At 41.7% G+C, this 15,025-nt stretch overlaps 1 long non-coding RNA gene across 1 annotated transcript; it reads right to left on the reverse strand.

The window, feature by feature from the left end:
- Positions 1-455: 455 nt before the first annotated feature.
- LOC138973430 (uncharacterized) lies at positions 456-7,177 on the reverse strand. The gene is made up of 3 exons (XR_011458019.1): positions 7,072-7,177; positions 3,128-3,217; positions 456-570 (listed from the first exon to the last, which is right to left on the reverse strand). It is a non-coding gene; the product is annotated as an uncharacterized lncRNA (long non-coding RNA).
- Positions 7,178-15,025: the final 7,848 nt, after the last annotated feature.

Consider the following 15,025-nt stretch of genomic DNA (forward strand, 5'->3'; position numbering starts at 1 on the left):
CTAGGGGTCTGGACGTTTTGAAATCTAGATGAGAATATGTGGAATCTAGCTGGCGCGTTCTCCGAGTATTTGTCATAATTTATTGATTTGTATTTTATTTTTCACCCTTGGAGTAGATACATGTTCAGGTGGGGGGGGGGGAGGGGGGGTGTGGGGGTGACAGGAACCCCCCCCCCCCCCCCCCTGGATCCGTCCATGACGCTAGACAAAAAAGTATCTGTGCTGTAGCTTTTTTATATTTTTAATCTCACCCTCATTTTTGAATGTTGTTTTCACACACACACACACACACACACACACACACACACACACACACACACACACGCACACGAACACACACACACACACACACACTTTTGATCCCATTCCATGTACTGCGAAGACTTTATTCAGGGTCTTAGCTAGTACTTAAACATCCAATTTCAAAGCACAAGCCTGAGCTGAAAATAGATATAATAAATGTGTAAAATAATGGTGGTTTGTGATCAAAGCACTTCACAGGGAAGCTTGTTTATATGTCTTATGTATGTGTCTTCCATCGCCCTGGCAACATCAGAACTCCACACCAGCCTGCAAAAGTATAAACATAAAAGGTGACACAAATGAAACAAATGCAGCCCACAAAAATGCTTAATACTTCTTGACCTGTAATATTTGGTGATTATTAGCTATCAATCAATCAATCAATCAATAATGAGGCTTACATCGCGCGTATTCCGTGGGTACAGTTCTAAGCGCAGGGATTTTTTTTTTTTTATTGTTTTTTTAATGCAATTTATATCGCGCACATATTCAAGGCGCAGGGATTTATTTATGCCGTGTCAGATGGAAGTTTTTTACACAATACATCACGCATTCACATCGGCCAGCAGATCGCAGCCATTTCGGCGCATATATCCTACTTTTCACGGCCTATTATTCCAAGTCACACGGGTATTTTGGTGGACATTTTTATCTATGCCTATACAATTTTGCCAGGAAAGACCCTTTTGTCAATCGTGGGATCTTTAACGTGCACACCCCAATGTAGTGTACACGAAGGGACCTCGGTTTTTCGTCTCATCCGAAGGACTAGCACTTGAACCCACCACCTAGGTTAGGAAAAGGGGGAGACAATTGCTAACGCCCTGACCCAGGGCCGAACTCGCATGCAACCTCTCGCTTCCGAGCGCAAGTGCGTTACCACTCGGCCACCCAGTCCAACTATATCTTATGCATGACAAAGGTCAACACAATGTCACAGGTCAAATGGAGGGGTAATTTGGAACACTTTTCAGTTTTGATCTAGCAGTAATCTTCTTTTTTCAGCACATTTTCAACACAAAAAAGGATTAAAACATTACGTCTCCAATGAGTTAACAAGATCGTAAGATTTTGTTGATCTTGACCGAGTGGATTTTGTGTACATACAAGTGTTATCTGATAGTTACCTTATTGCTTCATGTGTCATTAACGGTGTCACTGGTTGTCTGAGGGATGCATTGACTAAGATCTCATATGCTAGATGTCGAAAAACTACTCAAATTACCTGCCCTTGAAAGGGTGGTAACCAAGCTACAAAAAAGACGCCATAGGAAACTAAGTAGCGTGGAAGGATGGGAGGGTATAAACTATGAGAATTGGGTAAGTATATTAATCAAATGAAAATGTATTATTGAAATTTTCATTTAAATTACATAGTAAAATGATAGTTTATACCCTCCAAAACTAACAATTTTAAATTCTGTAATGCTTAAGTCGGGTTAATTAGTGTACGGCTCCATATAAAACCTGAAACGGTTGAGTCTATCCCCGAATTCGGATTCTTTTTGGAAAGAGCCCAAAAGACAGACCATTTCACCTACAACATTGCAACTTTTGGTATTGGTCATAGGGGAAGGGAGGGCAAGTCGACCCCTCTAACGAATGCAGCTTATACCTCTCGTCTTTTTAAAAAAAATATTGTTTTTTTGTTGTAAAACCTGGTGTGTTCTCTTTCGTGTAAGCGTTGTGTGGAATATGAACGATCCAACTGGCACGGTTTTTAAATAAAATATAAAAGAAAAAAATCCTGAAGCATGGACGACTTGCCCTCCATGGAGGGCAACTCGTCCATGGGGGGCGGGTAATTCGTTCAGGTGGAAAAGGTTGTTCATATTACCCAATAGCATCACCTCGACATATGAAATTGACTGAAGTAACTTTTCTGTGTCAGTTTTGTTAATCGGAAGTGAGAATGACGTCATAATGAGTCGGCCTACGTCAGAAGTCGATCGACGTCTTGGCTATGCAGGGAGGGTGAGTATTTGAAGGGATAGATGTTCAAACATCTATACTTATTAGTTGCTCTGGTTCAAAGCGAAGCAAATGGGAAAATATATTTACAAATTGGACTTGTAATTGATTTGTGTCGCCCATTTCAGGTTGCGTGAACGTGAAATAGTTTAATAGTCCTACCATTAGGGGGGACGAATTACCCGATCATGGTACTCGCTGAACATTGCTATTTACCATTGTTCCTGGGATAGCCTGAGATCTATAACTTTCGACTAGTTGTTATGAAAGCCAAAGCTTTTTTGCAGATCTGGTGCATTTTACGAATCAGCGGCTCCCATGCACTGACTGTGTTTTTTTTCGTGCAACAATTTTAGAGTGGAAACCATCAAAATTGACAAAGACTTACCGCTTTGCTGGGCCCGTTTTTTTCGACATTTATTTTTCTTGAACTGATTCAGGTTGGGTCACTCTGGCTTATGAAATCGACGATAATCACCCCTGCAGTGTCATGTTCTCAAAATCGAGGGGGGACGACATACCCGAGGGGGTCGACTTGCCCTCCCTTCCCCTACCTAAGCTGAAATTAATGTACAGCCTGCAAATATAAAGTGCGAAATGCCGTTAACGGTCTTGCAGGCAACTCAGTTAGCTATCCTGCCAATGCAACTGACTCACGAAGTCTCGCACACAGCAAAACAAATGAGGGAAGGGGCACCAACTTGTGTCGTCTTCAACCAATAAACACACACACACACACACACACACACACACACACACGCGCGCGCGCGCGCGCGCACTAAAGATGAATATTGCATATGCATAATGCAGAAGAAGACAACTTAATCTGATAATCGCATCCAACGCTACATACCTTGTTCATATTCTGTTCTGCACTGTGGGCTGGTGTATGTCTTTAATTTTCCCATTGTACGTAAATATGCTTGCGGTAAAGAAAACACACCTGCAAGATAACAAAATCAGATAGCACGAGTAAATTATACAGCTCGCAAAACACAAGAACACATAGACTTTGTTTTATGCTAATCTGTTTGAAAATTCACATACGATTACGACTGTATGCCCTGGCATTTGTTACATTTCTGAGACCAGAGAATGGGAAAAATATACTGTAATAGCTCAGAAACTATTCGGTGTGCTGTTGGTTTCCTGCATTTGAATAATGCAAACCCACGTAGGCACAGTCCTCCCCATGTAAACGATTGTGCTCACTCTGGCCTGGAAAAGCTGTTATGTAAAATAAGATCATCTCTGCCCTTAGACACATACAACAACAACAAGAGGCGAAGCCATCAAGGCTCACGTAAGAAATCGACAAACAGTAACACAAACTCAATCACTCCGTCACACATACACACACACAGTACACACACACACACACACACACACACACACACACACACACACACACAGAAAGAGCATAGGTGAAACTGTGCAAGAAAGCGAGACACTAGATCTAGATCTGTCTGTCTGCATGTAGCCTACTTACAAGGACACGACTGCCAACTAGTCTCGGCGCGCTCAAAATAATAATGACCGAGACTGTCAGTACTTCCTTCGCGTGACGTCTAACCCTCTTACGTCATAATGTGACGTCAATGTAATGTGACGTCTTCAAATGTTAGAGTTTCTACCACAGACATACACACGCACAGACGCACGCACGCACGCACGCACAGACAGACAAAGTTACGATCGCATAGGCTACACTTACGTGAGCCAAAAACAACAATTTGATTTTGTTTTTATTTAATTAAGAAACAAATTTAAGATAATTTTATTCCAGCTGAACAGAACTGCTTTCAAAATAAGGACTGGGCCTCTAACGGTATGTTACTCTTCATATTACAGACACCACATGTTTGTCTAGGTATATATGGGTAAAATAAGACCATCTTTAACATGGGCACATACTTCTGACTTATTAGAGTGAAGGATGTGTGATTCATTACCTAACAGACACAGGTTTTAACATGTGAAATTCATTAAGCCAAAGACTCCCACTATGAACAGAACACTACCAGGATACTTTTGGTATGCGTTCTGGTAGAAGGTTACCCTCATTTTGTTTAGTTAGAGAGATCTATGATAGTTGACATTTTGGTTCAAACGTCATGGAATGTATCTTTAAGCTCTTATAAGGAAAGTTTGTCTTGTCACAAACCATGCAAAAGCACATTCCTACCTCCCAATGTAAGACTTTCTTTAATCTGAGTATCTTCCATTTAATAGTACGGCAATTAAACAAGAAAAGTCACACTCTGCATAGCGACACAACTCGATGCAAGTCACACACTGCATAATAACTCTCGGCAATTTAACCTCACAATCTGCATGGAGATAAATACCCTGACATTTAGTGTTAAAATTTTGTTTGCATGAAAAAAACACCTGTACCGTAAACTACCTTGTACTCGCCAATCCCCCGTATGCACTAATTTTGCTCAAAAGTAGGGGCTCGTGAAAAATCGTGTATTTGATCACTGGTTATGAGAATGATAGTAGGATTTGTTAATGTGCAAAACATGTCTATACCCTCATGCCTCTTACTCTGTGACACACTCGTTCGTGTGTGTGCAAGTGCTTCGCCAGAATGGATCATAGAAACTAACCACAGCACTACCTTTGTGTCATAGTTTCATAACAAATGCTCATATCGCAAAAGAAAATTATGACTGAAGATCTGCTTCGCATATCTAGCGTTACGAGCAGCAACGCGTGTGTCTGGACAAAAGTCATAAACTTGCACACACTGAAATATCATAACTGTATTCAGTTCCGTTTTCCTGATCAAAGAGGGGGGAGAGGGGAAATGTATGTGTCAAATACAGCAACGTTTTATAAAAAATAAAAATAAAAATAAAAAAAAACACAGGTCAGTTTACTTGATCTCTTTAAATCCCCCAAGGTCGACCTCGTAAACCTTAGATGAGTCTCTCAAATATTCGTCCACTTTTGACATGGCTATCCAAAGACTGCAGTGGCAAATGTATGATCTCAGCGGCATTACTGCATTGCATCCTCTTGTCATTATTCACTCGGCCGATATCTCTGTATTTTGTGAAGAGGATTAGAAACAAATAGAAGCTGTCGGGTGTTTTTGTACTCCTTTGGATGTGGGGGTGGGCGATTACAAGTTACCATACCCTATACAGAGTTTTTGACCCAAAGTAGGGGGTGGGCGTTTGCTCGATACTGTGCGTTTACAAAGAAGTTGACTGTAATTGTATATTTGCAATCAGCAGTTTGATCAGCTCTATGTGTTTAAAAAGTTACCTTGATCATTTCAACATTCTCGTACTCAAATCACATCTCAGACAATGTTGTAGACTCCATTGATTGACGATGTGGTGCATGGGAGAACTGCAATCTGAGGAAAAGATTAAGAAAGAATACACAGAGGAAGAATAGTCACAACAACATCAGCAGCACCAACAGTCCATATGATTTTACTCAAAGAACATTTAATCATAAAATAAAGATCAGTGTCATGTCAGTGATCTAATGAGTTTGGGGAGATGGGAAGGGTGGGGGCTGTAGAAGGGTAGTTTGGGAACTGAGGGAAGTACGGGTGGGGATAAGCTGGCTATGTACACAGTTTGAAAGTAATCAGCATGGTCATCTATAGATGTAGTGACTGGTGCAATATTTAACGAATTTAAAAGGACGACTAAGAAATGTATCATGTGAACCAACTTCTCAATAAACCAAATGAAGACCAGTTTAAAAAGTTACCTGTTTCATTTTGGAATGCTTTTGGTCCCATCACATCTCTGATGTACACTCCATAGACGCACTGTAGTAATAAGAAAAAACTGTTTAAGGAGTAAAAAGATTATGCAGGGAGGAAGAACAGTAAGAACAACAGAATCAGCAGCAACATTCACTAATCTTACTCCACATAACACATAACACTGAATCTCAGTGAAGAGTTAGTGATCCAAATATGTTAATTAAACAGAGAGACATAGAGAGATTGAGAAGGAGACAACAGCTATGTGCATTATGTGCGTGTGTGTTTGTGCGTGTGTGTGTGTGTGTGTATGTGTGTGTGAGTGTGTGAGGGAAAATGTAGTCATTGAAAACTAAACACTTTCTACTCTTCAATATCAACAGTCATGGGCATAAGATTAAGAGCCACTGGGAAAGTTGGACATGAACATGTATATGTTGCAGGTGAGGAGGGGGGGGGGGGGGGTGGTGGTGGCTGGAGGGTCTTTGTTGTTTGTAGATTATAACTTAGCACAAATTCCTGTTGTGCAGTGTGAAACACTGTAATGTATAAGCAGAAATGACTGTGGAATAACTTTCTTCTGTTACTTATATCAGTATGATTATTTGCAAAGTTACCTGGATCATTGTGGCATCCTCTTGATCCTATCACGACTCAGACTTTAGTAGACGTGCCTGTAGAGGGAAGGGATGGGGGAAGGGGGTGGGGGGTGGGCATAGAGAGTGTCGGTGTAAGGAGGGAGGGGAGAACCATTGGTAAATAAAACTCTTATAATATCAACAGCTCTGAAACTATTTGAGCACGAGTTCCCCATTACCACACAAAGGTGCAGATAGCAACAGATGTTACACCGAGAGTGGGGGGGGGGGGGGGGACTTTTAGAGGGTTGGTTGTTGGACTGTAGTATCTGAATAGCAGTGCTATGGAGTGAGGGTGGTGCTGGGGCGGAGTATGTATCGTACGTAACTTGAATTGGATATTAATAAGCATGATCACTCAGACTAGAGCTAAAAACGGTGTTAATCTTCACAGACATTACATAATATGAATTCACAAGCATGTACCTTTTGTTTTGCCCTTGAGTTTGGTAGAAGGCAATATTGAGTGTCGAACACAAGTTGCATTGATCACTGACACTGTGTCACCCTGCGGTCAATCTCCTCTGATCTGCAGATTGCACCAGCACAAAATGTTATGATCGCAAAAAGCCTGCATAGCCAATGGATCTAAGAACACAAACACTCGATGGATCTAATTAGAGAGTCTGCAAACGAGTCATTTTACGTTGGAAATTCAATGACAATCTGTCAGTCAATGAAGCAGATAGATCTGTCCCTGCGATTGTTTTTGCAAGCAGATAAATGTTTGAACTTCACTTATCCCCTTATCATTCAACAAATTGATATCTTGCATGATGAATTTTGTGCCGAGGAGCTGAACAATCAAAATCAAGCAAGTGGTAGACCTAGACCACATTTAGAAGACAAACTTCAGTCACAAAAACAAACTGACGAGAAAGAACCTAGCTTAATTACTGCTGTATTGATTTCGGCCAAACCAACGCATTTGCATACCGAAGTCAATCCTCCTTTGATTCCAATCATTGTACATGATCTTAATGCAAAAAACATATATATATATCCAGGGATCGCGTTTACGCACGATTTTTGCGTATTTGACGCATTTTAAAAGTCGCTGACGCGTTTTTTTCGCCGCGCCGCGTAAGCCATACGCAAAAACATTGTAACTTTTTCTTGTCTTCACGCAGCGCTTTTGCTCTTGACTTAATAATCACCCGATCCTGAAACTGACTATAGGGCTCGAGAAGTGACGACACACATGAAATCTGCGCGTCAAAACTAAAGTCCGTTTCTTTTTGCATCGAAGTATCGCAAACGAACGTAACGAGGGTATTACCAGATAATGTCTTGTCGGATAATGAAACAGACATTAGCTGCTCTCCCATCTCGCGCTTCCAAAAGGCGGAAAGTGTGTCTAGTCGTATTAGAGCGGGAAACAAACTCGCAAGGCCCGAAGGTTGGAGACAGCAGGGGTGTTATTCGACAGGCGTGCGCGGAGTTCGACAGGAAAACTCGCCGTATTTAGGTAAGGAGTGTCTTTAAGTCTTTCGTGCGTGTTTTGTTTGTGTCTGTACGTGTTTTCGTAGTACGCAAAAATATTGGTCCGTGACGCGTTTTTTACGTTTCGTTGCGTATGACTTACGCGTTTTTTAAAAAGCTAGCGCGATCCCTGATATATACGAAAACGAGCTGATCGACATGAGTAACATCGCACCTGCATTGACTGTACTGCGAAAGCGAAGGTCGTCTGCGACTGGAGATTTCGAAGTTGAACAGCAGCGTTTCTTCACACTCAGCTGTTGGCTTCCTCGGAAAAGTGAAAAGCGTGACTTGAAATCTAGCGGAAACCACATTCTATTTTTCCGTTTCGGCATTCTTGTGTAAAATCCATGAAAAAGTTCTTTAAAAAAAAGCGGCCGTCGTTATTTGGGATGCCACCTAGTGTCACAATACTATTTCCGGAGAAAGTGATGAGTGCGCTGATTGGCTGCACCGCTGCACCGGAGCAAAATAGAAACGTGTCCTATCCTTGCTCCGCTCCGCACACACAACTTTCTCCACTCCTGCAACGGAAGTAGCGTCATCTCTCCGCCTGGTGCAGCCTGCTCCGCTCTTGCTCCGCTTGCACCGCCTGTGTGTGAGCCCCCCTTTACATTCATGGGGCCAAATTTGTGCAACCAATTTGTTTTATTTAACTTAGACATTTGATTCATCCTAAAATGTTTTCCTTCTTACTCAAGGGACGTAACCACTCAGTACACGTTTTCGAAGAATTCGATTTTGGGGGTGAAATGTATTAAATTGTACCACCAATTTTCTTCACATGCAAGAAACTGACATGCTTTTCGTCCATAAATAATTTCACTTCTTAATTTTACCAGGAAACAACATTTCAGTCTTGAGTTTATGTCGACGGGGAAATATGTACACAGGCGAAAGATGAAATCGTGACACCGGCACCTGTGGGAAATGTTGATAAAAATCAAGGAAAATGAAGCAATCTGGTGCAATCGGAGCAATCAATATTTCTTTATTTTCAAATGTATTTATTCTGTTGATATTTTTATTTTTAAAAAAATAGGCTGGGAGTGGGAGGGTGGAAGAGGGGGTGGGGTGGAGGGGGGGGGTGGAGGGGAGGGGGGTTCCGGAAACCCCGGAAACCCCCCCTAGATCCGCCCCTGATTCTTTGTTGATGCTGGCAGCTGTGTACGGCTCTCTTTCAAAGTGATTATTAATCAGCTTGCATTACGATTACATTATTTTTATGTTTGTATGAAAAACTGAGGAAACAAACGTCACGCTCATAAGATAATTGCCAATGTAATTTTTGAGTGTTTTGAGAAAAACGAGAAAAACGTTTTTGGTTTTTTAACAAGGCTACTACGTTGCAAACTGCCTCTCAAAGTTTACAACAGAATAACGTCACGCTCATAAGATAATTGCCTATGTATTTTTTTTTTTAAAAACGCAAAAAAACTTTTTCGGTTTCTGAAAAATATGCATATCTCATTTTAGTTATAAGTTGCAAACTGCCTATCTCGAGCTGTTACCACTGGATAAACGTGAGAGAAAGAGCTGACAGAAACATTTTAATCAGCAAAACTGCGTATCAACCCACAAAGAGGTTTTGCATACCTTCACATTCTCAAAACAAGTCTTCCTGTATCATAAAAAAAAGTGCCTAACTCAAGAAACGAGATCAGCAGTTTAGCTTACGTTACCGTGGCAAAGGTTTCCGATGGTCTGAGGGTTTGTACTCTCTAACACATACTAGATACCCTTCCAGTAGCTTCCCCTGTAGTTTCACTCCAGAAATGCCTAACACTGAGATAGGTATTTTTCTTATGAGCGTGACGATAAGCGAGAGTTAAAAGGCTGGCAGCAACGTTTTCAATCAGCACAACTGCATAACAACCCGAGAAAGCTTTTGCACACCAAAGAAGTGTTCATGTATGATAGCGGCAGCCTCTGCTGAAAAGTGCCTAACTCAGAAACGAGAACGGCAGTTTTTTCTTACGTAACCGTGACGATGGTTTCCGATGGTCTGCGAGTTTGTACTCTCTAACCCATGACAGGTACCCTTCAAGTAGCTTCCCCTGTAGTCTTCACTGCAGAAATGCCAAACACCGAGTTAGGTATTTTCTTATGAGCGTGACGATAACTTGATAAGCAAAAACTGTCTGATCAGTGCTAGTTAATGTGGGGGAAAAAACGGAATAATGTGGAATTTGTTCAGAATATTTTATAAAACGGCATCAGAAATAGAGAACGGCAACGCCATCCCACCTTGAATATACTTTTCAAAACAAGTTAAGGACCAGTCATGAAATGTTCACAATTTTAAAAATATTCGCCAAAAATCAAGGGTTTGACAATTTGATTGAAAATTTACTTTTTTGAATTGACAAAAGGGCAGCGAGTCTCTAGGAACATTTTTTGCAGGCAGTGTTTCTGTGTCATGCTAAACAGGCGGGAAAAGTGTGTGTGTGTGTGTGTGTGTGTGTGTGTGTGTGTGTGTGTGTGTGTGTGTGTGTGTGTGTGCGTGCGTGCGTGCGTGTGTGTGTGTGTGTGTGTGTGTGTGTGTGTGTGTGTGTGTGACGACACCATTTTGCAACATTATTCTTATCATATGTTTTTATTATGGCAGGATCGGTGCTTCTCCAGAATACGGCTATCCACTTGGTGTGTCCTTCTGAGATTTGGGAACCTGGGACGACCATTACGCTGCAGTGCTTTGTGAAGAAGTTATCGTACCCTGCTGATTGTGTGACATCTGACGGAAAAAAAGTCATATTTAATCTCAGAAACGGGAATAAATGTAGTCCAATGTGTACTGTGACAGGTATTCCTGATAGTTGTAAGAGTACCGGCAACTGTCGTTGTGGCACTGGAAACTCAGATGTCTTCCTTTTTGAGTACGAGTTCAAAAGCGAAATCAACAAAGAGGGACACTGGGACTGTTTCGTTCCTTGTTTGAATGGACGTACTCCTCTTTCGTCCGGTGCGTTCGACTGCACGAATCGGAGAGTATATAGTAAGACGCTAACCTACTATTCTTTTCACATTGTATTGAATTCAAAGTTCATATATTGTTTAAATGACATTGAACTGAAATGAACCAGCTGTTGTTCCTTCTTTACGAAATATTTTTAGGGACAGGAAGTGCCTCGACCTGAGAAGTTTCACCCTTCATCGACATTGTCACTGATCAGATAAAAGTGACAATTGTTATCACAGCTTACAATACAAAATAATAGTTTTGTTGTGTTTGACGTTGCAAATGCGCTTTAAAAAAAAACTTTGAATGGAACCCTCCTTTTTGACTCACATGCGAAGCAAAAGTGAGTCTATGTACTCACCCGAGTCGTCCGTCCGTCCGTCCGTCCGGACGTCCGTCCGGACGTCCGTCCGTCCGGAAAACTTTAACGTTGGATATTTCTTGGACACTATTCAGTCTATCAGTACCAAATTTGGCAAGATGGTGTATGATGACAAGGCCCCAAAAAACATACATAGCATCTTGACCTTGCTTCAAGGTCAAGGTCGCAGGGGCCATAAATGTTGCCTAAAAAACAGCTATTTTTCACATTTTTCACATTTTCTCTGAAGTTTTTGAGATTCAATACCTCACCTATATATGATATATAGGGCAAAGTAAGCCCCATCTTTTGATACCAGTTTGGTTTACCTTGCTTCAAGGTCAAGGTCACAGGAGCTCTTCAAAGTTGGATTGTATACATATTTTGAAGTGACCTTGACCCTGAACTATGGAAGATAACTGTTTCAAACTTAAAAATTATGTGGGGCACATGTTATGCTTTCATCATGAGACACATTTGGTCACATATGATCAAGGTCAAGGTCACTTTGACCCTTATGAAATGTGACCAAAATAAGGTAGTGAACCACTAAAAGTGACCATATCTCATGGTAGAAAGAGCCAATAAGCACCATTGTACTTCCTATGTCTTGAATTAACAGCTTTGTGTTGCATGACCTTGGATGACCTTGACCGTGGGTCAAGGTCACATGTATTTTGGTAGGAAAAATGTGTAAAGCATGTGAGTCGTATGGGCTTTGCCCTTCTTGTCTAAACATGGACAGACTATTGTAAAATAAGTGTATGTCATATTGTAGTTTTCTGCAAGAAGGGGATGGGCCCATAGGCTTCACATTTCATTGTCCAGGATTACTGGGATATTTTCCTCAGGGACCATTTTCGGGAATTCCTGAGCCTCCGCCTCTTTTTCACTTCTGGCAACGTTAACTCTAACATTGACGCTCAAAACGAACTAGTTTCTGTCCATGAGTTGATCACGTACACAGATTTGATATAAGGGGGTGGGGTTAAGTAAAGGTAGCGAAGCAACCAACGAATGAGCGAAGCGACCGAGATTACTGACGGGATCCGGGGCCATGCCGGTGTCACGAACTGAAACTCTGCCTGAACAATCCTTCTCATTGCGGTCAATGCGTATGCGCTAACATGGGAAGATTAATCAGGGCGTAAACAACCTAACCCTAACCCTAAGCCTTACCCAAATCCTAACCCTAATCCTAGTCCTAACCCTAACCCATGGTTCGTTCTGTCAAAGGGTCGCATTTTTTAAGTCCAAGATTTCCGCATGCGCATTGACCGCAATGAGAAGGATTGTTCAGCAAAGGTTTCAGTTCGTGACACCGGAAAAAAATGTGTCCAAAGAAGCGTTAGCCTGAGCTTAGAAATTGCTCGGGAATTTCCGAGCCTCCGTCTCGTTTTCACTTCTGGCAACGTTAACTCTAACATTGACGCTCAAAACGAACTAGTTTCTGTCCACAGAGTTGATTACGTACATCGATTTCATATATTAGCTCAGGCTCCTAATATATACATGTACCATTTTTCATTTTTTATTCCCCTGACACTGCTGAGTAATCAGGAGAGTCTTAGAAATGAGAAGTAATAGGCCCGATGGCCGTCGGTACAAAACACAAAACTTAACGTTGGGCTAATCTCTAATGTTTCTGAAGCTGAATTTTGAAACTGTGCATACTCCTAGTCCTAGGGTGTGATGATCTCCAGACATGACCCCAATGTTGTTGTCCCGAGGAGTTTAAGTCAGGGGTCTGCCAAACCTGGTAAATGCAGTAGCCAGCCCAGAGATCCAAAAGCAGGCCTGAAAGTGGCGAGAAACATGTAACTGCCGAGTAGAAATGTTCATCTACTCGTCAAATGCGAGTAAAGTTGCTGAAACAAATTGTTGGTTAGCTAGTAAAGTTTGCTCTCTGGCTAGTAAATTTCCAGAATCGCTAGCCAAAGGCGAGTACACCGTTTGTTGGACTTGCAGGGCTGCTAAAAGTAAGTACCTCTCCAAATGTTGTTAAACCTGTATCGCAGATGTTGTAGTACTTTTCTGCTATATTTACAGTTTCAAGCTGTTATGACAGCTTTGTTAATTCTGTTTTTTTTTAGTTTTTTTTTTTAGAGGTTAAAGCCTCACGCCGCCTCACATGAGGTTTACAGAACGATGGAATCTGTCACTAAATAAGCAGTTCTAACCTTATAGAACACACTTGCAATAGCATTTAACAGTACCTGCTGTTCAAACTTGGTCGTGTGACAGACGTTTTCTTCCACACGAGATTACGTTGATTGTCTAACGAAGCCGTGAGGCTGAGTTGGACATCAGCTAATCGAGTGTGGAAGAAAACTCTGTCACACGACCAAGTCGGAATAGCATTTATGTCTCACAGCTTCAACAGAGGAGAGAACAAAACACGTTTTGCGTACTCAAGCTTGACAAATCTAAACACAGGAGCAGCCATTGTCGAGCGAAGCAAAAGTGAGTCTATGTACTCACCCGAGTCGTCCGTCCGTCCGTCCCGCCGTCCGTCCGTCCGGAAAACTTTAACGTTGGATATTTCTTGGACACTATTAAGTCTATCAACACCTGATGTGGCCTGATGGTGTATGGTTACAAGATCTCAAAAAACATGTGCGGCAACTTGACCTCACTTCAAGTTCAAGGTCACAGGGGCCGTAAAAGTTGTCTTAAAAACGACCATTTTTCACATTTTCGCTTTTTTTTCTGAAGTTATCGAGAATGGCAACCTTAGCTATGTATGATATACAGGGCAATGTAAGCCCTATCTTTGGACGCCAGTTTGGTTGACCTTGCTTCAAGGTCAAGGTCGCAAGGGTCCTTTAAAGTTGGATTGTATACATAGTTTGAAGTGACCTTGACCTTGAACTATTGAAAATAACTCTTCCAAAACTACATATGTGTGAGGGAAATACATTATATTTTCATACTAACTCACATTAGGTTACATATCTTCAAGTTCCAGCTCAGTTTGAGTTAAACTGATATTTGTCATTTCTGAAAGAAAGATCAAGGTCTGTTCAGCATGTGAGTCGTGTGGGCTTTGCCCTTCTTGTTTCAACATAGACGGGGAATCGAGACGAGGGTGTGGTGTATGTGTGTGTCTATCTGTGTGTGTGTCTGTGCGTGTGTCTGTGTGTGTGTGTGTGTGTGTGTGCGTGTGTGTATGTATAGAGCGATTCAGAGAAAACTATTGGACCGATCTTCATGAAACTTCAAAGGAAAGTTCCTGGGTATGATATCCCCACAAGATTTTTTTCATTGTTTCCATAAATATCTTTGATGACGTCATATCCGGCTTTTTGTGAAAGTTCAGGTGGCACTGTCACGCCTTCATGACGTCATATCCGGCTTTTTGTGAAAGTTCAGGTGGCACTGTCACGCCTTCATTTTTGACTCACATGCGAAGCAAAAGTGAGTCTATGTACTCACCCGAGTCGTCCGTCCGTCCGTCCGGCCGGCCGGCCGGCCGGATGTCCGGCCGTCCGGAAAACTTTAACGTTGGATATTTCTTGGACACTATTCAGTCTATCAGTACCAAATTTGGCAAGATGGTGTATGATGACAAGGCCCCA

This window comes from Littorina saxatilis, linkage group LG8 (genome assembly GCF_037325665.1).
Source record: "Littorina saxatilis isolate snail1 linkage group LG8, US_GU_Lsax_2.0, whole genome shotgun sequence".
NCBI lineage: Eukaryota > Metazoa > Mollusca > Gastropoda > Littorinimorpha > Littorinidae > Littorina > Littorina saxatilis.